At 39.5% G+C, this 21,266-nt stretch overlaps 1 protein-coding gene across 1 annotated transcript in view; it reads left to right on the top strand.

Moving 5' to 3' along the window:
* The window catches only part of LOC122815266 (nuclear receptor-interacting protein 3-like), a 1,043,659-nt gene that overhangs the window by 917,687 nt on the left and 104,706 nt on the right, over positions 1-21,266 (top strand). The window lies entirely within an intron of this gene.

The raw sequence follows: 21,266 nt of genomic DNA, 5'->3' as shown, positions 1-21,266 counted from the left end.
CATTATAGTAAAACGTAAGTTGAGTAGTTATACTATTGTTAAGTGAAATACGCAGGCTTAGCATCCAAGGTTAAAAATAATTAAATACGCACATGTGCTATAAAAAAGAAGCAGAAGGTTATTTGTTGCTGTGACTTTTATGTATTTCAATACTGCAGAAATCAAATTCATATAGAAATGATTTATTTATACACTGTAATGTTTTTCATCGATCAGTAAGAATAATCAAATTATGAACCATATACACACAAGATTGTGGTGAGGGTTCAACAAACAAAGATTAACAAGTTCGCCACATTTCTGAAGTCATTACATCTAAAAAGTTATTGGTTGTGTCCTTCTGCTTTAGCAATAAAAACAAATGCATACACTTGGTATCAGCTGTGCATGAGGATGCCGCATTGATTTTCTCCCCATTAGCAAAGAAATAAACATTTTGTGCTTACCTAAGTTTCCACTGTCACAGTAATTACTGCCTCAGGAGGTTTGTTAATTCCTTCCCTGCAAAGATGGGCTGCTAATCCAGTCACATGCAGTTAAATGACTGTGTACGTCATGTCTGTAAAGTCTCACTAAAGCAGTAAGTACAAATGCAATAATCTGAATTTAACCATTTAGCAAACATTGGTGAAAGATGTCAGTGTACAGCTGGGCCTTGAAAAAATCACTGGCTTGTGCATGTGCTGTCTCTACAGCCTGAGCATATAGCTGATAGGCTAGTAATCATGAAACTAGCAATCACCTGGTGTCTCTACAGCCTGAGCTCATAGTGGATAGGTTGGAAACAGGATATAAGCAATCATATAATCACAGCTGCCAGGAACAGTGAAAACTACCATCACCACTTTCAGAATGGCAACTCTCTCCAGATGACACATTATGAGCCCCAATGCCCATGGTAGAAAGGTCCTGTTTTTGAGATGCAGTATTTTGTGATTCAGAGAGACACATTAGCCAGAATGAGGACAGACCTCATCATGGGATAATTTGTATGTCTCTAAATTGTGTTACCTACCACAATGTACAGATCTACTGGTGGCTGCATCATGGAAACATAGGGATCCCTTCCACATTCACTATCCAACACACACACACACACACACACACACACACACACACACACACACACACACACACACACACACACACACACACACACACACACACGCACACACACACACACGCGCGCACACACACACACACACAAACAAAAACATGCATGTGTAGATGCCCACACACACACACACCAGGCCCCACATCTGTGCCTGAGATCTCTGAACATCCCTGATGTTTCCTTTTCTTGCCGTCATAAATCATGGAAGATTGCAGTCACACATTTAATGCCAGACATTAGAGTGGCCCATGTCTTTTCTTGCTAAGTGCTTCCTGGTGCCTAATGCTTCCCAACATCCCCATAATGTTAAAGTGTCATTGAGGCATGAGAAAATTATCCCTGGTATCTGGTGTTTTCCCCCATTCCCGTAATGTTAAAGTGTCATTAAGCCATGTGATATGAGTATCCCCAGTGTCTAGTGTTTACCCCCACCGCCCCAATCCCCGTTCTGTGTAAGTGCCCCTCAGGCATAACTTTTAAGAATTATCCCTGGTGGCTAATAGTTTCCCCTACCTAAAATTGCAGGCTCTAATCATTAGTCTATGGGTATATGGAATTATGACAGCCACCCCAACCCACCTACCCATAGAAAGTCACACACACACACACACACACACACACACACACACACACACACACACACACACACACACACACACACACACACACACACACATCTAATGTAACCTATAACTAACCCATTACCGCTACCACTGATACAGACACACTCACACATGCAGTGCTTCACATAAACTCATGCGTACACACCCTAACCCTACCTTACCACTAAACTCCACTGTATGAACACAACCTTCTGGCCAAGTTCACTACTACCGAATACTTCTAAGAATCACTCAGCACATAGATTCCTTCAGGGAGGCAGTTCTAGAGAGGGAGCACATTGCTAATTTGCATATACCTCCCCCCCCACACTGCCTCATTAGCATGGAGCACAGCTGCAGATCAGCCAGTTGTGGTGCTGCATATCTTTGTGCAAAAACACAGAGTTTAGGGCTGGTTTTGAATTAAAATAAGATTATGAATCTGGCCCTCTGTAAGGTGATTTTTCTGCAGTAATTTTTTTCTGTAGTAAAGATCCTTTAGGCTTATGTCCTTGAACTTTGCCAAAGTGTATATCTATCCATGTATTTCTGTTGTTAAAAACTTCTATTTCTTTTAAATAAGCTTCATCATAACCTCTATTTAAAAATCAATTAGTAATTAAAGTAAATTCTTCCATTAATTGTAAATCATTACTAATCATTCTTCTTGCCCTTATGTACTGCCTTCTGGGAAGATTATTCTTTATAAAAGGAGGGTGATTACTTTTTTGATGTAAATAACTCTTCTTCCTATGAATATTGCTTTCAAATTCTTTGGATCTACAATTCCACTTTATAGTTATAGAAATTAACTTGGACCCCACATCCTCCCATCACAAAACTAAGAAATTCTGATTTATCATTCAATGTTCTTGAAAGTTTTTCACAATTCACAGAAGTTCCTTTGATCATTATAAACATGTAATCTAGAAATCACTTGTCGTAACATTTTATAACTACTTTTTCTTGTACTTAAAACCTTGAATTCCAGCCAGCCTAACACTATATTAGCAAATGAAGTGGCAGTTGGGGAACTCATAGCCACCCCTTTCTTTGTTTGTAAATCTTGTTGTTAAACATAAGATAATTATCTAATAAAACTTCTATTAAACTACAGTAAAAAAATGAATGTTATGGCTGGGGACATTAGTGAACTTGTTTAAAAAATCTCTAACATATTCAACACCTAGGTTATGGAGTGTAGAGGTAAACAAGGAGCAGACGTCAATGATACAAATGATATTGTTGTCAGGTTTAAAATCATAATCAACAAAAAATTCTATAAATTTATCTAAAAAGAAATCACAAGAATCTTTTAGATAAGAATCTAAACATTTTACAGTGGGATTCAAGAATGCATCCACAACTAAAGAAATGTCTTCTGTAATATAGTTCGGAGCTGATACTATAGGCCTAAAGGGGGATTTATGAGATTTTTGAGAATATAAAAAAGAACTTGATTCATGAGTACATGTAGTAGCCTTTGTTGTTTATATTTAGGTATATTCCATAACTTAGAAATATCAGGAGCTGGCTCATAATAAAAGTGTACCAGTTATACTGACTTGTAGGTTTTTTTTTGTTTGTTTACTGTTGGGATAATTGTGCAAAGACGGTTAGTTCTCCTGACAAGAATGAAGGATACCATTAAACTTTTAAGGTTAAATGTAAAATGCAACAATATTTTAGGAAAACACAAATTCAAAACTTCATCTGGAATACAGGTTCCTGTTTAATGCACCATGTAATTTCAAATAAAAATAAAAGAAGGGATGGAAAGCATCAGTGCTTTATTTTACTTGTGATTGCAAGATTCCAACTGTCCTCTTTGATTTCAGGACTTGCCTATAGGAAAAAACTTTCTGAATTAAGGGGGTGTCTTTTATGGTCTCTCCCTTTTTAAATTCATGTTTGTGGCATGTTATCATGTTTACATGCTTTAGTGTGGAATGGCATAGGTGTGAATATAGGCATGTGCACTTTCAATTTTTAATATTGTTTATATTGTTATATAGAAGTTAATAAATTATACTTTTGAAACAACAGAATCACCAAATGATGCAAATTTACAACATTAATAAATCATGGCATTTTAAGAATCTGCAAGTCATGTAAAAATATTTTAAGGCTTTGATAAATATGTTAGAGGGTGATTGCAACTTTGTATTAGATTAAACTCACTTTAGGATATATTAAAATTAAGTTGAATAATACATCTGATACACACTCATGTCAATACAAAAAAGCATTAAACAACATTAAAGAGAAGATACTATTGTAAAGGAAGATCAGGAAGATACTAACAGCTTAAGTACTGAAAAGCTGGATGCTGAAAGACAGATTAACTCACCTAAGGACATTGGCAAAAAAACGGATATCAACTCAGGAGTAGAAGGAAAGGGAGGTGGTTAGTAGTACATCGAAAGATACTCTTACACATGAACTAAACTTAGTCATTAGCATTAATAGGAAACAAAAGAAAGCAGTAACACACAGTAAATAAAAAATAAGAATTATAACAGTAGGCAAAATTTGTAGTGAAAACATGTTATTATTAACTTCAGGTCTCGGTTTAAGACATGTATCAATGTATAATGGACTCATTTGTCTCTAATGTAAATAAAGGAAACAATAGTATGCTTCAAATGTAGGAGACAGGCATTAATCAAATTACTTTAGGATCATTATATGAACTTGTTATAACAAGTGATGAAATATTAGGGAGCATGAAAACCTCAGTTCACGACAATAGCAAAATACAGACACATATTTTTCCTGAAGATATAATTTTAACTGAGATAAAAAAAATACACTCAGGAAGAAGAAATATATAATGAAATCACTGTAGACCCTTTAGGGACTGCTGAATCCACATCACACATTGTAAAGTGCAAAGAAAAGACAGGAAGATAAAACTTCTAGACCTTACAGATAATGGTAATAAGTCAAAAGAAAGGCTTTGGAAATAATCAGTAATTCAGATACCTAATTGAATTAGCAAATTCTGCAGAAGGAGGATCTGATGAGGTTACATATTAAGGTACTGCACAAAAGAATGTACTGATTATAGAAGATTCTCACTTAAGACTGATTGAAACGGGTATTAAATAAGGAGAATATTACAGTATTTGCATCAAGTGGCATTAAATGGCATCAATTCATTATAATGTTATTGAGAAGATGTATCATGAATGTGCAGTAATGGTTGCATCAAACGCATTACTCAAAGTCCCTTTAGAACACATGGAAAGAGATATTAGTAAACTTTATATCATGTGTCTTGAAAATAATGTGAAGTTATCTTTTTGTGAAATTTTGCCATGTCTGGCGTTTTTACACTATGAAGACTGAAAGGCAAAGATTTTTAATACTTGTCTAAGTAGAAAAGGTTATTTAAAAATTTTAATGTGTTAACATTATGGGAAGAAACAGTCTACTGTATGGATATGTTTGGTTCAGACATGCTGCACCTCAGTCTCTCTCTCTCTTTCCCCTTTATGCACCATGTGGTACATCATGCAATGAGCACCTTTCCGCACTCATTGTTTCTGTAGCAGTTATGGGTTTTACCGGCTCAGGTTGCTAGCCCAAGGCCCAACCCTCCTTAGTGGGTGCACCACACACACTCGCATGTGCCCACTCACACCTAGGGCCAACTTAGAATGTCATATCCACCTACCGCATATCTTTGAAATGTGGGAAGAAACTGGAGCACCCAGAGGAAACCCACACGAACACTGGGAGGACATGCAGACTCCACACAGAAGACACCCCAGCTAAGAATCAAACCGGAGAACCTCTGGCTGTGTGGTGAAAATGCTGTGTACCACTGCACCACCCATGTGCCTTAGTAGTAAAGGGAATAATCTTCTGACTCAACAGTTAAGAAAGAGCATAAGAATTTTTGGAACATGTAATATTTGGAAAGATAGATTAAGAATTATGAAGGAGAGATAACTTCAAGTGCTATTATACAAATGCACATGATATGAGAAGGAAAACAAAAAACTTTGAATATAAAACCTCAATTAAAAATAATTGACTTCTTGGAAGCTTTGGATTCTACTATTTCATTAGTCCCAGATTTTAATAAGTATGACGTTCTAAGGAAATATCACAATGGGGTGGAGTTCTGTTACTAAATCATATAGCTATAAATAGTTTTGTGGATAACAAAAATGAAGAAGAAAATCTTGAGTATTGTATTAAAGAATGTTACTAAATGCTAGTTTAATGACACATACTACTTTAATACAGACATTAAAAATATTCTTAGATGATAAGCTTTCTTTAATTTTGGGTAACTTCAATTAACAAAAATGTGCTGCTGTAAAAATTATATTACACACAGTCCCAAACATAAAATGGTTTAAATAGTATAACCAAAAGGTTAAAAAGACAACTGACCAGTAAAAAACAAGCATATAAAAAATCTTTAATTAAGACCACAACAATAATATTAAAAAAATCTTTAAGTATGTTTATGCTAAGAAAGCAGATCATGTTGAGGAAGCTATCACACTTAATAATGAGGTACCTGATAGACTGTTACAGAGTTATTTAATACATATTTTGCATGTTTTTCCTTCCAAAATAACTTATAATCAATTCAACAGATTTCTGTTAATCCTGATCTAGAATGCCCTTATATTTGTCTGGATGATGTGAAAAATACTTTAGTTGAATTTCATTGAAATTGTTCAGTGGGTGTTAATCTTATTCCAAGAAAACTTGTATGAGAAATGTTCACCTGCCTGATAGTAACTCTAATAATGATATATAATTGGTTGCTCTTTTATGGCATGGTCCAAAATGACTGGAACAAATCATACAATGTTCCTGTTTTAAAAGTGGTGATAGGCATCATATGTAAAACTATAGACCAATAAGTTTCACTTCAGTCGTTGGTAAAAGTTTTGAGAGATACTTATTGCAAAATTTAATCACAGAAAATAAACATGGCATAGAAATGGATGACAGAACATTTGGATTTATCAAAGATCGTTACACATCAATATGTCAATCCAATTTCTATGAGAAAATAAGTTTTTGAAAAATGAAGGGAAGACTTGTTTGATCATTTACCTGAATGTCTCCAAAGCCCTTGCCTCCTTATATCATGATCAAATAACTGAATGCTTGCAATGATAAAATGTAAATACATATTTTCTGAATTGGATGATGACCTGGTTAATAGAAATGAGCAATTTGTTATTTCAACTGTAAAACTTCTAGCTGGTTATCTGTTAATAACAGGGTGCTACAAGGGTTAGTTCTGGGACCTATATTGTTTAATGTTGTGTTTGCCAGATTGCATATGTCCAACAAATGTTGGGTCTGCAAATATGCAAAGGATTGTAAAGGTGGGGCTAAAATCAAAAATCTTAAGGATGTCAATGATTTAAATTTGTATTTAAATGAAATCCAAATAGATCCCCAAGTTTAATTATAAAAAATGTAAGGTTTTGCAGTTTGATCAATACAAAGAATTTAGGAGAGAAAGGGGTAGTCAAGAATATGAGGTAGTAAAACAGATTAGGGATCTTGAGACAATCATTTCTAATAATCTATCTTTCAAGTTCCATATACAGGCCTTCAAGGTTAAAAGCCATGAGAAATATTATATTAATCTTTGATACAGTGGAAGTGAAGCATCTAATGGTCTTAAAAGCATTATATATAACAATAATAAGACTGATTATTGAAAATAATTAAGCTTTTTTCCACTTTATCCAGAACACATATTGTAGCTATCGAACTAGTACAAAGGATATACACTGATAATTATATTTATAAAAATTTTAAAGTATAAAGAAAGATTAAAATATCTAAATTTTAAAGCATAATGTATAGGTTAGTATGAGTTAAACTGTGCCTAGCATTAAGGGAAGATCTGCACCTTTCAATAAAAGATCATCCAGAAAAAAAGAGGTCATTGTCCCACTGTACTCATCCCTCATTAGACCCATTATAGAATACAAAACCCCATCTGGTATGTACCTCTCAAGACATTGGCAACAACTGGAAAGGCCGCAGAAATACCTCAATAAAAGAATCACAGGCCTAAAGCAGATTCCCTATGCTGACCGTCTAAAAAACTCCAGCTATACTCTGTGGCATATCGTCTACTCAGAGGTGATCTCTGCTTAATATACAAGGCCATGTCAAACCCAGAGCTGCTGGACATGCTACACTTAAGGAAATCCCAATCCCTCAGAGCCACACACTCCAGGGATCTAAACCTTGTCATCACAATGAACAAAACATGCTGGAGGGATAGGTTCCTGACCCATAGACTCCCCAGACTTTGGAATAGACTGCCCATACATGTCAAGCAGAGCGCCTCTTTGGCCCTCTTCAAAAGGAACCTTGACAATTGGATGGGAGATAGGAAATTCACCCCGGGGATCACGTCAGTTGCCCTGCTACACAGGGGTCCAGGGAAGTAAACATTGTGGGAAGAAATATCCAGGTTATTAATATGGCTAGGCTTGTATAGGCCCTAGGGCCAATAGCCTAGTACCAACCTATGAATCTGTAGGAATGAGAAAAAATGGAATTTTGTTCACAGCAAAAATTAACAGAACTAAAAAAGAGATGTTATTTATTACCCAAAGTATGTTGAGGTTGTGAAACATTCTTCCCCTAAGGATTAGGGAATCAGAAACCTTGAACATTTGTCAAAGTCATCGACATAATTATATTGCAGAAAATAAGTACATGTTAAGTTGTCTATCTCGCCTTCATTCTTGCTGGATGGGTTCGGAGCCAACCTCGGCTCCGACTCGGCCACTCTAAAAGCTTGAGAGTTGGTTCCACCGGCTCGAGGCTCCCCTTATATCCCACAATGCTAGGCGTGAGTTACCTCAGATCTCGTTTGCCGCTACAGAGATCGAGGTGTGTTTTCTACCGGCTCCAGGTTAGTGAAAGTTAGACTAGTTTAAATTCTTTAAACTCAAGCTAGCTTAGTATATTTTTTGCTTTTCCCCTTAGTGTAGTGGATATTATCCCTTCTACCTTTTATCCAGCCCTCTTTTTTCCTAAGAACTTATAGTTCTTTCCCTAAGGCCTTCGGGCCCTTCCTTCCCTTTTCTTAGGGTGTGTATGTGTTTGATTAGGGAATTTTTAACTTAAATTACCTTAGTTTAAATAATTCCCTTCAGTGTAATCTGTGTGTGTGTGTTTTCTGTGTGTGATTACACTTCGGTTCCTTGAGTATGTCCAAGGATACAAAGGTCTCAGGCTTCAAGAAGTGTGACTCGTGCTGTCAGAAAATGTCTCTGACAGACGGTCACACTTCTTGTGTGTATTGCCTGGGACCTTTACACCTGCAGGACTCTTGTGCTGTATGCCATGGCTTCAGCCCTAGAGTCCTGCAGGAGAGAAAAAATAAACTAATTTTAAGGGGTTTGATTAAGCCTGAAGGTTCCCTTTCTGTGTCATCGGGGAAACCTTCTAAGGCTTCAAAGACCTCGGCTCCAGCTTCAGAGTCGAGGCCTAAGGTTTCGAAGCCTACTGTTTCATCGGCTCCAGCCGGAGCCGATGAGTCTTTGTCTGCAGTACCTGTGGTTTCCTCGGCTCCGGCCGGAGCCGAGGTATTAGAGATTCCTGGGTCGGCTCCGATCATACCATCGGAGCCGACATCTAGAAAGAGATCGAGGTCACCGTCCCTTGGCTCCGTTCATTTGGCTCCAGCGTCTCCCCTGCTGTCTGAACGGAGCCATAGATCTCACTCCTCCAGGTCATCGAGGCTCTCAGATCACGATCTCCAGAGGGTAGTGAGTAGACTTTTGAAGTCCGAGGCACTGGCCCAAATGCTCCAGAGTCCGACTCATCAGTCGATGCCTCAACTTGTTCCATTAAATATTCCTCCTCCGACTCCTTTGAGTTCGGAGCCGGGGCGTCTCGGGACCGGGACTGTGGTAGCGTCAGAGCCGATACAGTTGTTTTCGGCTCCGTCGTCAGCTCCAATTTCTTCTTTTGAGGAATCTCGGCGCCGGGCTTCCCTCGTCGGCTCCGAGGGGGTGAGTGGCATCGGACCCTTGTCCGACCCTCTTCTCCCTCTCGGTGCTTCGGCGCTGGTGAGCTCGGCTCCGACATCGGCCTCGGAGCCATCACTGTCGGTGCCGAGGGAGGTTCTTAGCTTCTCGGAGCGGGGACCTCTGGCTCTGCCTGACAGGGGTGCGTTCGAGGTCAGATTTAGAGGATTCCAAGGGTTCCCCACATTCCCCTTCTGAAGATGTCTCTTTCGCAGACATTCTAGAGATCCTGAAACAGAGGGGAAATTGGCCAGCCCTTAACCCTTCGGAGGATGAATCTGTGTATCTTGAGGCGTTTGGCTCTCGCCCTTCCACCTCCTGGGTATCCCCCCCTTTGATCCCCTCATGCAGGTGGTTGCAAAGAAAGCCTGGACGGCTCCTGATTCAGTGGACCCTACCCCCAGGAGACCTTCCAAATTTATAACAGCACCAACTGACAAGCAATTTCTCACAAAAGGTGTTTCTGTGGATGCTATGGTGGTAGCTGCTGCCACCAAGAAGGAACTAGCTGATCCTTCAGTGCCTGTTCATCCCCCTAACAAAGAATCTAGGTCTATGGACAGGCACGGAAGCGGATGTTCTCGTCAGCGACCTTTGCTATCGTTAAGCTGAACTACCTATGCCATTTTACTCGTCTTCAAAGAGACTTGATCAAAGAAGCGAGTGACATGTTGAAGGATCCTATGGCTGCGGGTCTTCAAGACAAGATGAACACTCAGCTGGCTACCCTGAACTCCATAGCTAACTCCTCCATGCGCCTCCTTTCTTATGCGGCTGATGGAGCGAGCAGAGCCGCAGGGACAGGTGTGGCCTTACGTAGACATGCCTGGATGCGGCTATGCAACTTTGCGGACCCCTTTAAAACATCATTCACTAATTCCCCGTTTGATGGATCATCTCTTTTTGGTCCTCAAGTGAAAGAAACCTTGACTAGGTGCGAGACGGAAGGCAAGACTCTTTCTGCCGTCGGAGTCCGTTTTTCTACTCCTTCTAGACCTTACCCAAAGGCCAGAAAAGTGGAAAAATGTGGTTCCGCAAACAATCTCAAGGATCTTCGCCTGACGCACAGAGTCGGTTCCCCGCCAGAGGCAGAGGGGGGAACAACAATGGTAGACGTCGCCCTAGAGGCAGGGGGGTCCGCAGAACCAGGGCAATCGAGAAACCTTCTCTGATAAGCCCTTTCAGCATCCCTGAGATGTTGCCCGACTGCCCACCTTCGGGGGCAGTCGGGGGAAGATTGTCACTGTACCCAGAAGCCTGGCTATCCCTGACTCAAGACAAATGGGTACAGTCCATCATTTCGAAGGCTATTCCATTCCCTTCGTCGCATTCCAAACCAATCAAAAATCCCTTCCAGATGTTCCACCGCTCAAAGGGATCTTGCAGCGTTGGAAATTTCAAAGCTGCTTGCAAAAGAGCAATTCAGCCAGTTCCAGCAGACCAGCAAGGATCCGGAATCTACTCCAGGTTCTTTTTAGTTCCAAAGAAAACAGGGGACTGGAGACTAATTTTGGATCTCAGTATCTTGAACAAGTCAGTCAAGAAAACAAGATTTCGGATGGTCACGCTGCAGTCCATCCTTCCCCTATTGGGAAAGGGAAACTGGATGTGCTCTATAGACCTTCAGGACGCGTACTATCACATAAAATGAACAGGCGCTCCAGAAGATTCCTCCGCTTCAGGCTGGGAACCAGTCAGTTTCAGTTCAGGGCCCTGCCCTTTGGTCCCACCACTGCCCCCCGGGTGTTTACCAAATGCATGGCAGTGGTAGCGTCTCACCTGAGACGACAAGGATTCCAGGTGTTTCCATATTTGGACGACTGGCTCCTCACAGCTCCCACCAAGCATCTTCTTCTAATGGCCAGGGACTACACCTTTCGCATTTGTCAAAATTTAGGCATTTCAATAAATTGCGAAAAGTCTGTTTTGTCGCCTTGTCGTACTATTACCTTCATAGGCGCAAATCTAGACACAGTCAACATGTCTCGAGACTAACAGATCAGAGAATAACAGACATCACAAACTGGTCTCTCCTCTTCAGCAGCAACAGAATCAAAGCCAGGTTAGTTCTGAAAGTGTTGGGGATTATGGCGGCTGCCATACCTCTGCTTCCATTAGCCAGATTCCACATGAGAATCCTTCAATGGATGCTCTTCACGCAATGGTCATACCAGCAACTTCCGATGTCCCACACCATTATGATTACGCAAACATGCAGAAATCATCTTCTATGGTGGATGTCTTCCCCTCAGCTCTTATTGGGAAGACCCTTTGTCCCTTCCCCTCCGGTTGCTACTCTGACAACGGACGCCTCCCTGATCGGGTGGGGGGGGCATTATCAGGGCAGAACTGTCCAGGGCACATGGCAACCAGACGAATGCCACTTGCACATAAATGTTCTAGAGATGAGAGCAGTGCTTCTAGCGTTGCAAGCCCTTCAAGACTCTCTTCCCTTGGGAACGATAGCAATCCAGACAGACAACATGTCTGTAGTGTGGTATATCAACAAGCAAGGCGGAACCAGGTCCTACCCCCTGTGTCGAGAAGCACTCAGACTGTGGCAATGGGCGATTTCTTCTCAGCGGTTTCTGATAGCAACGCACATCCCCGGGAAGTCCAATCAAATCGCGGACAAGTTGAGCAGAGCTATCCTCATGCCTCACAAGTGGTCTCTGAAAGACTCTGTTGTGAGAGAAATTTTTCTGAAGTGGGGTCAGCCTTGCTGCGACCTTTTTGCTACTCCCCAAAACAGCAAGTGCAGGGATTATTTCACCCTATTCCCGTTACTAGGCCAACCCAGCAGAGACGCTCTAGTCCAAGTTTGGCCCCGGGGACTTCTGTATGCATTTCCTCCCTTCCCACTAATCTCTCAAGTGATACAGAAAGCTATCGCTCAGAAGGCCTCCTTGATCCTCATTGCTCCTTACTGGCCTCGACAGGTTTGGTTCCCCTTTCTACATCATTTTCTGTTGGAGCGACCTTGGCGTCTGGACCTAGTTCCAGATCTTTTGATCCATCAGTCGGGTCAGTTTCATCGCTCCCTTCCCTCTCTGAACCTCACTGCTTGGTTCCTCCAATTCCAACCTTAGCCAGGCTTCCTCAAATATCTCACTCTGTTCGAGATATTTTGATAGCTTCCCATAAATCTTCCACTCGAAAGATTTATTTGAGTAAGTGGAAACGTTTCGCCTATTGGGCTCAAGGAAGGGACATAGATCCTTTCACTGCTTCCATCCAAATGGTCCTTGATTTTCTAGCTGAACTCTTCCATGCAGGTTCATCTCCTTGTACTCTTAAGGTTCAATTGGCAGCTATTTCTAACTTTCATGTGGGCATTTCAGAGTCTGCCATAATGTCCCACAAGCTTTGTAAAGCTTTTTTGAAGGGAGTTTTTCTACTCAGACCTCCTGTAAGAAATCCTCCTCCTCCTTGGGACCTAAATTTAATTCTTAGTTCTCTGATCCTACCCCCTTTCGAACCTGCAGCCTCCTGTTCCTTATAATTGCTTTCATGGAAGACACTCTTTCTGGTAGCTATTACTTCAGCTAGAAGTGTTTCAGAACTTCAGGCACTCAGCTGTCGACCTCCTTATCTGTTGTTCCATAAGGACAGGGTATCTTCTGAACCAACCCGTCTTTTTTACCTAAGATAGCCTCGTCTAACCTAAATCAAAGCATTGACCTCCCTGTGTTTTTTCCAGAATATTCTAACAGGTCTGAACAAAAATTGCATTGGCTAGATGTTCATCGTCAGTTAAGGTACTATTTGGATAGAACCAAACAATTCAGAAAATCTGACCAGCTGTTTGTCTCTTATGCAGAAGGCAGAAAGGGACTTTCAGTTTCAAAGGTATCATTATCTAGATGGCTAACATCTCTGATTTCCCTTGTTTATGAAATAAGACACCAGAAGCTGCCTATCAAACCTAAAGCCCATTCTACCAGAGCTTTGGCTACTTCTATAGCCTTCCAAGACAGACGGCCTATTGACACCATTTGTGCAGCGGCTACTTGGGCTACTCCTCACACTTTCATTTCTCATTATAAGTTGGATTTAGCTTCTAGACATAGAGCTAACTTTGGTTCCACTGTTCTCAAGAGTCTGTTCCGTTAGGCCACCCAGGACAAGGTGCTAGAGACGCGGTCCCATCCAGCAAGAATGAAGGTGAGATAGACAACTTAACATATAGAAGTTATGTTCTTACCATAACGTTCCATGTTAGTTGTCTTCTTCTTGCCTTCTTCTTGCGTCCCACCCTCCTTCCCCCTGGCCTGGACAGACCTAGAGGAGTTTTTTGATTGTGACCTCTCTTTCTACCACCTCTTTACCTTAGGTATATGCTGCTCTGCATATTTTCCTGAATCAGGATGTAGGTCACCCTTCTCTTCTCCCTGGTTTATAGAGGTGGACTTTGTTTATAGTTATTCTTTTACTATTATAAGCTGGGTCTAGCTTACAAACGAGATCTGAGGTAACTCACGCCTAGCATTGTGGGATATAAGGGGAGCCTCGAGCCGGTGGAACCAACTCTCGAGCTTTTAGAGTGGCTGAGTCGGAGCCGAGGTCAGCTCCGAACCCATCCAGCAAGAAGAAGGCGAGAAGAAGACAACTAACATGGAACGTTATGGTAAGAACATAACTTCTATTTATATAATATGCAGTGGTACTTATATAATATGCAGTGGACTGCCATATTAAAGATCTAGCAAACCAATGGTGGCAAGAGATGAACTCTGTAACCATGAAGCAGGAGCTTTTAAAGAATAAATGATGAAAGTGTAATGAAGTTCATCCAGGCTACATAGACTACAGCCCGAGAATCAAGAACCATACAATCAAGCATCCATCAAGCTTGTACTACTGTTACAATGTGGTGATGGGGCTGAATCATGGGCTTGGCGTGCACTAAAGTAACCAGCCTAAATTCACAAAAACAAGGCAATGTCTGAAAGTGGACCCTAAATGAATGTACAATAGTCTGTCTCTGTCTGAGAGATGGGAAATACAATCCTCCGAAATATAGAACTGCAAGTGCAAATGCTGAGAATATATGTGGAGATGGGCATTGTGGTATCCTGAAGCATTCTCCCTACTCTGAGGTACAAAGATCTCAGAGTTAATATGTATATATGTGTGTGTGTATATATATATATATATATATATATATATATATATATATATATATATATATATATATACACACACACACACACACACACACACACACACACACACACACACACACACACACACACACACACACACACACACACAGAAGTAAATAGCAGGAAGACTCTCACTAAAGGACTGTGTTGTAGAAAAATTCCAATAAGACAAAATATGAACACAGCCAGGATACACACTGCAGAACTAATAACAAAACATTAAGTAATAAAATCCAATTGTCTTTGATTGGATGGAAATTGAATTTAAAGGGGGCATCGGTCTTAATTATCTTTTCTGATTGATGGAATGATATTATATATCACTTTGAATATTTGTGTTTTATTAGACCTGAAGAAGGATCGTTTTTAAGGATCAGAAAGCATTTATCTATTTTTAAGAGTTTTTTTTATTAAAGACAATTATATTTTATTACTTAACTTTTCATTATTAAATCTGGAGTGTGTTAAATGGCTGTGTTGGCTGTATTGGTATTTTGTCTTACATATATATATATATATATATATATATATAGATCAAACGTCCTAATCCATTATGGGCGAGCATACTTACGCGAAAGTGCTTTTCACTGAAGAAGCACTTTCAAGTAAGTATGCCTGTTGCCGAGGCCGTACTACAGTGCAGGTAAGGAAAAATGCCCTTTTCCCCACTGTAGTGTGGTCTTGGAGGGAGAATATTAAAGTGGGGGGGTGCAGGGGAGGTGAAGCCCCCCTGCAGAAACATGAATGTAGTGTTTTTTTTTTTATTAACATGCTTTAAAAAAAGTGCTATTTCGATGAAAATGCTTTCGTTAAATTGTGTTCATTGGTTATGGATTTGGACATTTGATCTTTCGATCAAACGTCCTAGATATATATATATATATATATATATATATATATATATATATATACATATATATTGAATCTGACTTCATCAAACCCACTTCATTGAACTAACCCCAGGAAAGGAGGAACCACTTGACCACCAGGACAAAATAACAAACAGTAAATCAAAAAGAACCTCCAAGTGGGGGGGTTTCGCCCTGATATCCCCATTGTGGGGGCAAAGCTCCTCAAACCCCCCTAACTAAATATACCAGCTCTGAGAATGCACTACAGTGGAGGAAAGGCAAGGTTCACCATGGTGGCCAAGTGGATCCTTTCCTGGGATTGTTTTTGTAGTTCCGGGAGTTTTGAAGGGGACCCATATATATATATATATATATATATATATATATATGTGTGTGTGTGTGTGTGTGTGTGTGTGTGTGTGTGTGTGTGTATATATATATATATATATATATATATATGTATGTATGTCAAAAAAAAAAAAAAAAAATATATATATATATATATATATATATATATATGTGTGTGTGTGTGTGTGTGTGTGTGACTAGCAGGAGTGGAGATGCAGTCCCTTGTGTGAGAGAGTGCAGAAACATCCAGTGTCAGAATTTGCTATTATTTGTAGAAATCACAGTTTAATTTTCAAAGTGTTAGGACTTGTAGTAGGCAGTCTCATACTGTTAATGGAAGCCAGGAAATGGGCAATACAAGAGATGAAGTGTGTAAAACTATCAATTAACCACTAGACTGTCAGAAAGAGATTCACTTTGCAAAAGCCGCAGAAAATATATCTAAGGCAGATAGGTTCTTAGGTTCATAGGTGTTTACTAGACTAACGACCACAAGGGCCTTTTTAAGCCTAGCCATGTATCCCAAATCTCTGACAAGTTCTGATACCCTTGATAAGTGTAAGCATGGGCCTAGGACATGAACCATTTTCAGGCTACTTGTTTACATTAGAGACATAGGTGGTAAACCAGGGATGAATTTCTGGTTTCCCATTCAATCGTCCACATTGCACTTGAATTGGGTTAGGGAGGAACTCTCATTCCCATGAATGGGAAGCCTGTTCCATAGATGGGGTATTCTCTGGGATACATATTTATCTCTCCAGCAGGTTCTATTTATATCACAGGCAAGATTTATGTCTTTAGAATGGGTAATTCTGCTACTGTTTGTTTTGTGGATATGCAGGAGGTCCATCAGAGTGGTGTCTGACAATGCTCTGTATGCCAGGCATAATTCTCCCCTCAAAAGCCTGTAGGAGACAAAATACAGAGATAGAGCTTCAGGCAGTCTATATATTGTGCCAAACAATCTGGGAAGGAGAGAAATGCATTATGATTACTAGATCATTGGAGTGGTAAGTGAAAGAAAAATCTGTGTATCATGCAAGAAACCAGGAGATCAATGTAATGTTTTAAATCTGTGTACCATGCAAGAAACCAGGAGAGAGAGATGTAATGTGTTAGAGGCTTTAGACCTCTGGGTAAACATCTTCATTTTTTATGTAATCTGTTTGTTTACTGGGTAAGCTCATTAGATGAAGTATCCCCTTTCAGAGTTGATCAATGAGCATTTTCTGGCTCAGGGTCACACAATAGCCAAATAGAGATTACATAAATCTAACTCTGTACCCCTTCATTACAAGAAGAAGATAGTTAACAGCTCAGTGCCTTAATCCTTAGCACTAAATGAAAGACTAAAGAAATTACAGGATCACTAGAAGAAAAATATTTTTTAAAAATGCTTACAATTAAACTGTTTGCACAACTGGTATGTGAATGGGGAGAATATTATGTATTTTGTACTTGTGGTACAACAATCAGTGGAAGCAACCATGCTGCTTTTTTTGGCCAATGGAAGTTGAGATCCACAGTATTTGTATCTAATGTTCAACATCTTGTCTGCAGTTGATTAAAACTACACCACTGTTTTGCACATGTAAGGTATGTGGCACAACATATACATTTATTTCAGTGACATGCTTTAGTGCAGCTTAATTTATTGCAGTGGTGTTGCATTGCTTGGCAATTCACTGTGTTTTATTAGATACTTTAACCAACTTGCACTTTTCAAGTCTCTTCTATCAGTTCAGGCATAGAATGATGTCTGTCATTAGGCATGACCACCTTATAAACTAGATTCTGGAATTCACAGTCTCAGGGTGAACTAGTCAAGAGTTAACTGGGTTGAGCTGGTGAGTATTGTATGTGTGCCTGTGTGTGTGTCTGTGTCTGTGTGCACATGGGCATGCACCTGTATGTTTGTAGTGAGGTTTGCTCTAGATTGCACTGTATTCCTTGACACAAGCTGAAATACATGTGGCCATTGTTTGTCTTTACTCATTTATTTGATCCCAATCAGATATCTGAGATCTACACAGCCATAATATTTGCTGTAACTGGTAGGCATGTGTGTGTGTGTGTGTGTGTGTGTGTGTGTGTGTGTGTGTGTGTGTGTGTGTGTGTGTGTGTGTTCAGGGGGATTGCAAAGAGTTTTCCACTGTATGGTTCTGATATCAGCAAGTTGAAATACACATGGACATTATTCATGTATTGATTCATTCATTTAATCCAAATTTGATACTTGAGGTGTACACAGTCACATAATTTATTGTATTTGGAGGGTACATCTGTTTGTGCGCGTGTGTGTGTGTGTGTGTGTGTGTGTGTGTGTGTGTGTGTGTGTGTGTGTGTGTATATATATATATATATATATATATATATATATATATACAAGGGAGATAGGTTGCTGTGGCCAATTATTCCAAGTTAGAATACTTTATTGTGGCCACTGAATGAATCAATGTTGAAGTACATTATCGTGGTCATGATGTTTATCACGCTCAAACATCTGAGGTGAATGCAGTCAGCAAATTAGCTGTAATTGTTGGGAAGGGGGAGATCTCTGTAGATGAAAGTGATTGAGCCTGCCAACATTTACTCACATTAAACAATCATAAATAGCATTTCAGGGCTAATGGGTGTTTGTATTAAGCAAATTAGAACATGTTAATAATCCTACTGCTTGTGTGAAGCAAAGTTGAAATACATTACTGTGGTAATTCCCCAGTCAGGCATCTGGGATGTGCCCCATGAACAAATTTGATATTAATTGCTGGGTAGAGAGATTATTGGTGGATACAAGTGACTGAACGTGTTGTTATTCATTCAATTTAAACAGATATAGTATTCTGGCATTGCAGAACTAGCATGCATTTGTGCAAAGCCAGCTGTAATCCTTTACTATGGCTATTTTTAACATAAACAGAGATCTGTGGTGTACATGGTCAGTAACATGTATGATGATTATTGGGCTGATTGTGGATGAAAATTACTGCATCTGGAGGAGTTGAAGTGTATCTAATTATAGCAAGTTTAGCATATGTTTTAATTCCCACCACAGTCTAATATCAGTATTATACACAATACATGGCTGGCTGTGGTGATACTGGCAGTATGCAGGTGACAGCAACTGATCATTGACACAGTGGCACAGTAACTTTGATATCTTACACCACATAGTTCACTGATTGAGTTTTTTGGCTGTGATTCCTTCTGTATGAAATCTGCACGTGCTGCATGCCTTTTTGTGTGTTTTATCCAAGTGATCAGATTTTCTCCTCCAGACCCTCATCTCTATAGTATGTGCTAGTGGACATTTGTACTTTAACTTTCATTCCAAACTAGCTAACACCAGAGGGGTGCACAGTAGGTAACTACATTTTTTGGAGGGGAGAGAGGCAGGCACTATTTCCAGATACATTATCATTTTAAGCATACTACTATTTTGCTAGAATTAAACATTAAGCTTTAGGTACAAATTATTTTTGGCTTGAATGAAAAAAAAAGAAGAACTTTCTTTCTTTACTTACAGTTTTTGTTTAGGGTATCATTGGATCAAAAGTTTGGATAAAAACTCTGTAGGATGCACCTCTATGCATCTGGAACTTTAAGACTTCTGGTTGTCTAGCAGTCCACAGATTCCAACCTTAATTCAATTACTTTCTCCACACTTGTTATTATACAGTATTAGACAAGTGGGTTGTGTTGAAAGGAAAAAGCAAAAAAGTAAAACAAAATGTGAAAATAATATGTCTGGATAGTGTGGGGGTCAGGATGGGAGAGGAAACAGGGGTCAGGTCACTGGAAGGTGCGGGAGGAACAATATGTGAGGCAGAAGTCCCACAAAGTACTTTGCTTAGGGTTTTGATTCAACTAAGGCTAATCCTGCTGATCACAAGTAGACATCTGAGGTGCAAATTTAATAAAGCAGCTAGAATTAATGCATACTGAGGAAAACTATGGATAAAACTGACTGACCCCATCTGCTATTTGATCACATGCAAATGGTCACTGACCTGTTGTAATATGGCCCCACCCCATTCCAATTAGTCTATGCAGTATTTCACTGCTATGGAGAAGTTTGGTTAATGGGAGAAAACGTTATTGACCTTATTCAAACATTTCAAAGTGTTAATCGTCATCTATTTCTAGGTAAACTGCTCAACATTGTTCAGTGGTGTCTTAAGTATCTTTTAGAATCTTTACCATCAGAAACGGCTACAACATATCAGAAAATGGCTAATTTTCTTCATGTCTTACAGGGATCTGTACTAGAATCAACAGTATTCTCTTTAATCAATAACCTCCTCAACTTAGTAATACTTGCAACCAATCTTACTCTGTACATTGATGACATTATACTATACAAGGAGGTTCCCTCAACCAACACATTGCAGAACCTATGGAAGAGGATTTCACTAAGCTGTACTTTTGTATGTGTCAGAACCATTTCAGAGTAAACATGAACAAACCACTGCATGCTGTTCTGTACCCCTAGAAATCTAACATATCAAACCTCCTAGGCCTATACTTTCCTAACAATCAACAAATAGCAATTGTGGACAAATGCATATATGTACACCTACTTCTTAACCCCAAACTAACTTTCAAAAAGCATACCGAAACAATTATAACTAAAGTTAACACTTAGTTTAAAGTTTCCTGTTCAGCTACAAATCATCTTACCCCAGAAGTCAGAAGAGCCATACAAAAAAAGTTAATTCCAAGAACAGAATATGCATTTCCTGTTGTCTCTCTTTGCTCCACAGCCAATGTAGAGATAGTTCAAACCACACGTAATGGGATTTGTTGATTCATAAATGTGTCACCCTGGACTGAGCAGGATTGAACAACACTGCTTTTCAATTGAAAAAGCAAATTGCTTACCTGTTACTGCAAGATCTATTTTTTTATCTATCCTTACATTTAAAATACTGCAAGTGGTACTGCCCCACCAAAAAATAAATTATCAGTTATGACTTCACCCTACACTTTATACATACCTTAACCTTACAAATTTTCGCATTTAAACTAACCATTTCTGAAAAAATAGTACCTACTAACTTATCACCTGCCCACATATATCAGGTAAAAGACGCAGTTTGGCAAACAGCTACTTAAATGCCTACAATTGTCCTACAGATATTCCT

Source organism: Protopterus annectens, chromosome 11.part0 (genome assembly GCF_019279795.1).
Source record: "Protopterus annectens isolate FY-2018-M chromosome 11.part0, PAN1.0, whole genome shotgun sequence".
In the NCBI taxonomy this organism is placed as follows: Eukaryota; Metazoa; Chordata; order Ceratodontiformes; family Protopteridae; genus Protopterus; species Protopterus annectens.
Note: the sequence above shows the minus strand (reverse complement) of the source record. Positions and strands in the feature narration are given on the sequence as shown.